Source organism: Pseudophryne corroboree, chromosome 11 (genome assembly GCF_028390025.1).
Source record: "Pseudophryne corroboree isolate aPseCor3 chromosome 11, aPseCor3.hap2, whole genome shotgun sequence".
Lineage (NCBI taxonomy): Eukaryota > Metazoa > Chordata > Amphibia > Anura > Myobatrachidae > Pseudophryne > Pseudophryne corroboree.
The window spans coordinates 320,888,953-320,898,665 of NC_086454.1; the positions used below are offsets into that span (position 1 = coordinate 320,888,953).

The window sequence follows — 9,713 nt, forward strand, 5'->3', positions numbered from 1 at the left end:
TAGTCATGGCAGCTTTATGATATTGAATATTTCATCGAAGAAAAAAAAAAGTTATTTTTTTAAAAAGTATTCTTATGTTCTGCATCTTTATCTACAGAGGGCGTGATTCAGAGGCGGACAATATTTGCAGTTCCGAGTGCTGCGTCCGAACACGCAGCGCCACCGTTTTCGGCTAGGTCTACGGTTAGTCAGAATGAGCGACGAACCTCTTCTGCCGTGGGGCAAGAAGACGCACAGCCATCGGTCACACCTCATACCAGCCCCAGGCTTTGTGCAGATTTTTCGTCAGAGTATGCCTCCAATGTGAGTGATAAAGTGTCTAAGTTCGCAACCAGTTCAGAGATAGGACACTGCAATATGCGTACATGCATACGCACCACGAGACACATGGTACAATCCATACATTCAGCCATGCAGCTCTGTGCATACACACCGTGGGACTCATGGTACAATCTATACAAATGGTCCTGCTGCTCTGTGCGCACACACCAGTCACGCCCCATATGCAGTACATATTGCCAGACCAGGAAGACTCATACTGTAGAACTGGATTCATCAGCCACACTCACCTACTGGCTACGTATGTAGGGAAATGTAGGGTAGTAGATCTGGCTGGCTGGAATTAAAATTTGGTAATAGATGAGAGCAAATGACAATCACCCATCTGCTCTCAGACACTGGGAAATGGACACAACCTGTCATTAAGACACATTGCTTCCATCACGGATTTAACTCATTTGTGTGAACAACTGTTTTGATCAGAAGAGGCGCCCGCTCTGCCCTTCTGAGAGCACAGGGGGGGCCCTGGGAGACTGTAGCAGCATTGGCAGGCCCTTACCCAAACTTTTTTATTGTGCCTGGCAATGCCTGATCCACGTCACAGCATTCAGACATGTGACACTGGGACAGAATAAGCCCCTTTCATGGTGTGTGAATTGGGGCAGGTGGGAGATACACTATTCTACCCCTGCTTACCCCTATACACAGTCTGATACTTTATGTCATACACATATTGGCCTATATGGCTGCTGCTAATGTCTGTGCTATGACATCATAATGGTCCTATGAATGGAATGCCAGAGCAGCACACTAGGGTTTATCCCGTCTCGTGGCAACCCCTAGAGCGGGAAGCATTTGTCAGTGCTCCTGGCATTTGTGATTTTTTTTACCTATTGGTAATATTCTACAGACTGCAAGTCACTTATATTTACTTTCTAGTAAATTATATCGGTGAGGAGAGCGGAAGGAGGAGGAAGGAGAGAAGGAGGAGGAGGAAGGAGAGCAGAAGGAGGAGGAAGGACGCAGAAGGGAGCAGCCATGGACTGCTGCTTCCCATTTGGCCTGTGCTGGCCATTTCGAAAGCGGAAGGTAAGTGCGCTGTCATTTTTATTTGTACTTTGTTGTTTGCACAATTAGTTTTTTTTCTTTATTTTATAAAGGGCGGGGCTCACCTAAAAGTGGGTGTGGTCAGTGCATAGAAGGCGGTTTTGTCCCAGTGGAGTAGGCCTAAATGTCAGGAGGTGTCTCTGCCCAAATCTGACTAAGGGGTCATTCCATTATTATTATTATTATTATTATTATTATTATTTTCCTTTATTTATATGGTGCCACAATTTATATGGCACCACAAGGGTTCCGCAGCGCCCAACTACAGAGTACATAAACAAATAATCAAACAGGAAAACAGCAACTTACAGTTGATGACAGTATAGGACAAGTACAGGGTAAATAAACATAGCTACATCAGCAGATGGCACTGGAATAAGTATCAGGTGGCAGAAGACTGCTGGATGTGGTGCAGTTGAAGATTATTAAAGTAAGAAAGGATAAGCACATGAGGGAAGAGGGCCCTGCTCGTGAGAGCTTACATTCTAAAGGGGAGGAGTAGACGTGTCCATGTTCAATCACACAGAAAAATGTCATTAGGTCACCCAGCGGCTGAGATTTTCATGATACTTTGTACACTTGGGGGGTTATTCAGTAAGATTGCACATTTTTATATACCCGGAATTTAATGAGAGCGCTTATTTTGCGGAAATATTTGCTTTTCTCATTTTTTCCATTTAAACTGAAAAATGCATTTAAACAGATATTTGACTCAAATTAAAGTACCCTAAATCTATTAATTTTTTTTACACTTAAGAAGAGAGTCCTATGTCCAATAGTTTTATAATAACCATCACCTACTCACACAATATCATTGAGAGGTGTTGGGTGATAAACTCATGACTAATTGTCCCCTTGTGTGGGAATAACAATGTCCCTACTGTTCCCTATCTGTGGTTCATTTCTCCTCCCACATCCCCACCTTTCCAATTTTCTGTTTTTACCACATGTTTATCACCCTACACCTCACAATTAAATTGAGTGATTAGGTGATGGTCATTATAAAAGTGATATTGGACATAGGACTGTAATGGTATAATAAATATTACTATAAACTAAAAATGAATCTCTGCACTGTAGGGCTTAATTTTATATATTGTTCTTTTTGAGGGGGTAGTAGGCTACTGCCCTATTAAGCTATCTTTTTCTCTGTTCTGGTTTCTGATGACATAACTGGTTGTATAACGATATAAACATATGGTTTGGAATATTTGGTTTATGGGGGTCATTCCGAGTTGTTCGCTCGCAAGCTGCTTTTAGCAGCTTTGCACACGCTAAGCCGCCGCCTACTGGGAGTGAATCTTAGCATAGTAAAATTGTGAACGAAAGATTAGCAAAATTGCGAATAGACACTTCTTAGCAGTTTCTGAGTAGCTCCACACTTACTCGGCATCTGCGATCAGTTCAGTGCTTGTCGTTCCTGGTTTGACGTCACAAACACACCCAGCGTTCGCCCAGACACTCCTCCGTTTCTCCAGCCACTCCCGCGTTTTTCCCAGAAACGGTAGCGTTTTTTCGCACACACCCATAAAACGGCCTGTTTCCGCCCAGAAACACCCACTTCCTGTCAATCACATTACGATCACCAGAACGAAGAAAAAACCTCGTAATGCCGTGAGTAAAATACCTAACTGCATAGCAAATTTACTTGGCGCAGTCGCACTGCGGACATTGCGCATGCGCATTAGCGACTAATCGCTCCGTTGCGAGAAAAAAATACAGAGCGAACAACTCGGAATGACCCCCTATGTTTGGAGTAAGGTACAAGCATTAGGTATATGAGATGGGGTACAGGCATTAAGTATATGAGGTGGGGTACAGGCATTAGGTATATGAGACGGGGTACAGGCATTAGGTAAATGAGGTGGGGTACAAGCATTAGGTATATGAGGTGGGGTACAGGCAATAGGTATATGAGACGGAGTACAGGCATTAGGTATATGAGATGGGGTACAGGCATTAGGTATATGAGGTGGGGTACAGGCATTAGGTATATGAGGTGGGGTACAGGCATTAGGTATATGAGGTGGGGTACAGGCATTAGGTATATGAGGTGGGGTACAGGCATTAGGTATATGAGGTGGGGTACAGGCAATAGGTATATGAGGTGGGGTACAGGCAATAGGTATATGAGGTGGGGTACAGGCATTAGGTATATGAGGTGGGGTACAGGCAATAGGTATATGAGGTGGGGTACAGGCATTAAGTATATAAGGTGGGGTACAGGCATTAAGTATATAAGATGGGGTACAGGCATTAAGTATATGAGGTGGGGTACAGGCATTAAGTATATAAGGTGGGGTACAGGCATTAAGTATATGAGATGGGGTACAGGCATTAAGTATATGAGGTGGGGTACAGGCATTAGGTATATGAGACGGGGTACAGGCATTAGGTAAATGAGACGGGGTACAGGCATTAGGTATATGAGGTGGGGTACAGGCATTAAGTATATGAGGTGGGGTACAGGCATTAGGTATATGAGACGGGGTACAGGCATTAGGTATATGAGACGGGGTACAGGCATTAGGTATATGAGACGGGGTACAGGCATTAGGTATATGAGGTGGGGTACAGGCAATAGGTATATGAGGTGGGGTACAGGCAATAGGTATATGAGGTGGGGTACAGGCAATAGGTATATGAGTTGGGGTACAGGCATTAGGTATATGAGGTGGGGTACAGGCAATAGGTATATGAGGTGGGGTACAGGCATCATCCACAGTATATACTGAATATGGGACCAGTATGAGACCCTGGCGGAGAAAAAGAGCTTATTAGGGCAGTAGCCTACTACCAAAATATGTCTGCATATAACTGAGCTTAATTATTTATTTCTAACTTCTATTTCACCTTCATTTAATTAAGGAGAAGCTCATTGAGAATGAGGTGCCCCCAGCACAGCAGGAGGAGATGCCCAAAGAGCAACTGCACCCAGAGAGGCAGGAGTCCATGCCACCCTCGGAGAGAGAGGAGCCGAAACAACACCAGGCAAGACAGGTGCCTCCCGCACCCCGGGCTAAACAAGCTCCCCCTCCACCTCGGGCAAGGCAAGCACCTCCTGCACCCCGGGAAAGAAAAGCGCCCCCGCCACCTCGGGCAAGACAAGGACTGACATCTCGGCCACGACAGATGCCCCCACCACCTCGGGCACGTCAGCCACCTCCTCCACCCCGGGTGAGACAGGCGCCTCCACCTCCCCGGGCTAGGCAGGCACCCCTGCCATAGAGGCATGCGCCAACGCTATAGCCTCCCCAGGCTCAATACCACCAGAGGCATGCGCCTCAATAACATCAGAGGCATGCGCCTCAATAACATCAGAGGCATGCGCCTCAATAACATCAGAGGCACGCGCCTCAATACCATCAGAGGCATGCGCCCTCACCACCATCAGAGGTATGCGCCCTCACCACCATCAGAGGCATGCGCCCTCAATACCATCAGAGGCATGCACCCTCAATACCATCAGAGGCATGCACCCTCACTACCATCAGAGGTATGCGCCCTCACCACCATCAGAGGCATCCTTCCTCACCACCATCAGAGGAATGCATCCACACCACCAGCGGCAGATTGGGATGGAAAATCAGCCCAGGAAATTTATGGAAGCAGCCCTAATGGGGGTGTGGTCTGATGAGGGGCGTTGGAGTCTGTTGAGGGGTACAGAATCCCTCCTCATAGGGCCTGATAGTATGCAATTGCTGCCTTCCTTGTGTCTTTTGCTGCAGTTGTGTCTGAGACCAGGGGCGGATTGGAAACTGAAAGTGACCCTGTAAAATTTTGTAGAAGTGGCTCGACATTGTCAGCACAAGGGACATAACATACCGTGTAGCCACATGGCAGCATCAGTGGATGGCAGAGTTGCTGTACTGCAGGGATGGTATAACAGAATGAATGGGGACAATGCAGTGTAATGAGTGCAGTGGGCTGCCAGTCATGTGGAGGTTGGGGCCACTTGACAACACATAAAACAGGCCCCACATACAAGTCAGCCTACCAGGAATCTTCCTGGTGAGCCCTATGGCCAATCCGCCCCTGCACACCACCATCAGAGGCATGCTCCTCAATACCATCAGAGGAATGCGTTCACACCACCATCAGTGGAATGCGTTCACACCACCATCAGAGGCATCCTTCCTCACCACCATCAGAGGTGTGCGCCCTCACCACCATCGGAGAGGCACGCACCTCCACCACCATCTGAGAAGTGCTTGCAGACAGAAATAAAAATTTAAATAAAATACTTGTTGTATAACGATAATACTCTCTCTGTTTTTTATTCCCCCACTGAAGTGTCTATATGCTGAATGTATCTTTGGGAGCATCATTGAATGGGTCAGATAACATATATTCATTATTTCCCAGCATGGGGACACACACAGCTTTCATATTGGAAATTAAGACGCATTTGGGAGGTGTTATAGGTAACCAGTCTTATAACTGATTGCCAGGACTGTGATCTTAGAACCAATTACATACACCCCACGGTGTGCTTTCCTATAATTACACCTTTGTGTCTGGTTTTTATTAGAGATGAGCGGGTTCGGTTCCTCGGAAACCGAACCCGCCCGAACTTCAGGTTTTTTTACACGGGTCCGAGCGACTCGGATCTTCCCGCCTTGCTCGGTTAACCCGAGCACGCCCGAACGTCATCATCCCGCTGTCGGATTCTCGCGAGGCTCGGATTCTATCGCGAGACTCGGATTCTATATAAGGAGCCGCGCGTCGCCGCCATTTTCACACGTGCATTGAGATTCATAGGGAGAGGACGTGGCTGGCGTCCTCTCCGTTTAGAGAAGAGAGTGAGACAGTAGAGAGAGACACAGTAGTAGTAATTTTGGGGAGCATTATTAGGAGGAGTACTGCTATACTACTACTACTTGCTGAAGTGATATAGATTAGATAGTGTGACTGTATTAATTATCTGACTTGTGGGGGAGACACTGACAGTGGGGAGCAGTTAGAGTCTGAGAGCAGGACTCAGGAGTACATATAACGTACAGTGCACACTTTTGCTGCCAGAGTCAGTGCCACACTGCCATTGTGACCACACTGACCACCAGACCAGTATAATATATTTTGTGATTGTCTGCTTAGGAGTACTACTTGCAAGTTGCTGATAGTGTGACCAGTGACCTGACCACCAGTTTAATAATCAATCACCACCACCAGTTTAATATATATATATATATATATAATTGTATATAATATATATATATATATAATATTGTATACCACCTACCCGTGGTTTTTTTTTTTCCATTCTTCTTTATACATACTACTATAGTAGCTTACTGTAGCAGTCTGCGGTGCTGCTGAGCTGACAGTGTCCAGCAGGTCCGTCATCAGTCATTACATAATAAATATACATACCTGTCCGGCTGCAGTACTAGTGATATTATATTGATTTCATCTCATTATCATCCAGTCTATATTAGCAGCAGACACAGTACGGTAGTCCACGGCTGTAGCTACCTCTGTGTCGGCACTCGGCAGTCCATCCATAATTGTATACCACCTCCCCGTGGTTTTTTTTTTCCTTTCTTCTTTGTACATACTACTATAGTATAGTAGCTTACTGTAGCAGTCTGCGGTGCTGCTGAGCTGACAGTGTCCAGCAGGTCCGTCATCAGTCATTACATAATAAATATACATACCTGTCCGGCTGCAGTACTAGTGATATTATATTGATTTCATCTCATTATCATCCAGTCTATATTAGCAGCAGACACAGTACGGTAGTCCACGGCTGTAGCTACCTCTGTGTCGGCACTCGGCAGTCCATCCATAATTGTATACCACCTCCCCGTGGTTTTTTTTTTCTTTCTTCTTTGTACATACTACTATAGTATAGTAGCTTACTGTAGCAGTCTGCGGTGCTGCTGAGCTGACAGTGTCCAGCAGGTCCGTCATCAGTCATTACATAAGAAATATACATACCTGTCCGGCTGCAGTACTAGTGATATTATATTGATTTCATCTCATTATCATCCAGTCTATATTAGCAGCAGACACAGTACGGTAGTCCACGGCTGTAGCTACCTCTGTGTCGGCACTCGGCAGTCCATCCATAATTGTATACCACCTCCCCGTGGTTTTTTTTTTTTCTTTCTTCTTTGTACATACTACTATAGTATAGTAGCTTACTGTAGCAGTCTGCGGTGCTGCTGAGCTGACAGTGTCCAGCAGGTCCGTCATCAGTCATTACATAATAAATATACATACCTGTCCGGCTGCAGTACTAGTGATATTATATTGATTTCATCTCATTATCATCCAGTCTATATTAGCAGCAGACACAGTACGTTAGTCCACGGCTGTAGCTACCTCTGTGTCGGCACTCGGCAGTCCATCCATAATTGTATACCACCTCCCCGTGGTTTTTTTTTTTCTTTCTTCTTTGTACATACTACTATAGTATAGTAGCTTACTGTAGCAGTCTGCGGTGCTGCTGAGCTGACAGTGTCCAGCAGGTCCGTCATCAGTCATTACATAATAAATATACATACCTGTCCGGCTGCAGTACTAGTGATATTATATTGATTTCATCTCATTATCATCCAGTCTATATTAGCAGCAGACACAGTACGTTAGTCCACGGCTGTAGCTACCTCTGTGTCGGCACTCGGCAGTCCATCCATAATTGTATACCACCTCCCCGTGGTTTTTTTTTTTTTCTTCTTTGTACATACTACTATAGTATAGTAGCTTACTGTAGCAGTCTGCGGTGCTGCTGAGCTGACAGTGTCCAGCAGGTCCGTCATCAGTCATTACATAATAAATATACATACCTGTCCGGCTGCAGTACTAGTGATATTATATTGATTTCATCTCATTATCATCCAGTCTATATTAGCAGCAGACACAGTACGTTAGTCCACGGCTGTAGCTACCTCTGTGTCGGCACTCGGCAGTCCATCCATAATTGTATACCACCTCCCCGTGGTTTTTTTTTTCTTTCTTCTTTGTACATACTACTATAGTATAGTAGCTTACTGTAGCAGTCTGCGGTGCTGCTGAGCTGACAGTGTCCAGCAGGTCCGTCATCAGTCATTACATAATAAATATACATACCTGTCCGGCTGCAGTACTAGTGATATTATATTGATTTCATCTCATTATCATCCAGTCTATATTAGCAGCAGACACAGTACGGTAGTCCACGGCTGTAGCTACCTCTGTGTCGGCACTCGGCAGTCCATCCATAATTGTATACCACCTCCCCGTGGTTTTTTTTTTTCTTTCTTCTTTGTACATACTACTATAGTATAGTAGCTTACTGTAGCAGTCTGCGGTGCTGCTGAGCTGACAGTGTCCAGCAGGTCCGTCATCAGTCATTACATAATAAATATACATACCTGTCCGGCTGCAGTACTAGTGATATTATATTGATTTCATCTCATTATCATCCAGTCTATATTAGCAGCAGACACAGTACGGTAGTCCACGGCTGTAGCTACCTCTGTGTCGGCACTCGGCAGTCCATCCATAATTGTATACTAGTATCCATCCATCTCCATTGTTTACCTGAGGTGCCTTTTAGTTGTGCCTATTAAAATATGGAGAACAAAAATGTTGAGGTTCCAAAATTAGGGAAAGATCAAGATCCACTTCCACCTCGTGCTGAAGCTGCTGCCACTAGTCATGGCCGAGACGATGAAATGCCAGCAACGTCGTCTGCCAAGGCCGATGCCCAATGTCATAGTACAGAGCATGTAAAATCCAAAACACCAAATATCAGTAAAAAAAGGACTCCAAAATCTAAAATAAAATTGTCGGAGGAGAAGCGTAAACTTGCCAATATGCCATTTACCACACGGAGTGGCAAGGAACGGCTGAGGCCCTGGCCTATGTTCATGGCTAGTGGTTCAGCTTCACATGAGGATGGAAGCACTCAGCCTCTCGCTAGAAAAATGAAAAGACTCAAGCTGGCAAAAGCACAGCAAAGAACTGTGCGTTCTTCGAAATCCCAAATCCACAAGGAGAGTCCGACTCCAATTGTGTCGGTTGCGATGCCTGACCTTCCCAACACTGGACGTGAAGAGCATGCGCCTTCCACCATTTGCACGCCCCCTGCAAGTGCTGGAAGGAGCACCCGCAGTCCAGTTCCTGATAGTCAGATTGAAGATGTCAGTGTTGAAGTACACCAGGATGAGGAGGATATGGGTGTTGCTGGCGCTGGGGAGGAAATTGACCAGGAGGATTCTGATGGTGAGGTGGTTTGTTTAAGTCAGGCACCCGGGGAGACACCTGTTGTCCGTGGGAGGAATAGGGCCATTGACATGCCTGGTCAAAATACCAAAAAAATCAGCTCTTCGGTGTGGAAG

General features: G+C 45.6%; 1 long non-coding RNA gene across 1 annotated transcript; it reads left to right on the top strand.

The window, feature by feature from the left end:
* Nucleotides 1-1,100: 1,100 nt before the first annotated feature.
* On the top strand, nucleotides 1,101-5,647 carry LOC134970226 (uncharacterized). The gene is made up of 2 exons (XR_010189729.1): nucleotides 1,101-1,368; nucleotides 4,255-5,647. It is a non-coding gene; the product is annotated as an uncharacterized LOC134970226 (long non-coding RNA).
* The last annotated feature ends 4,066 nt before the right edge of the window (nucleotides 5,648-9,713 follow it).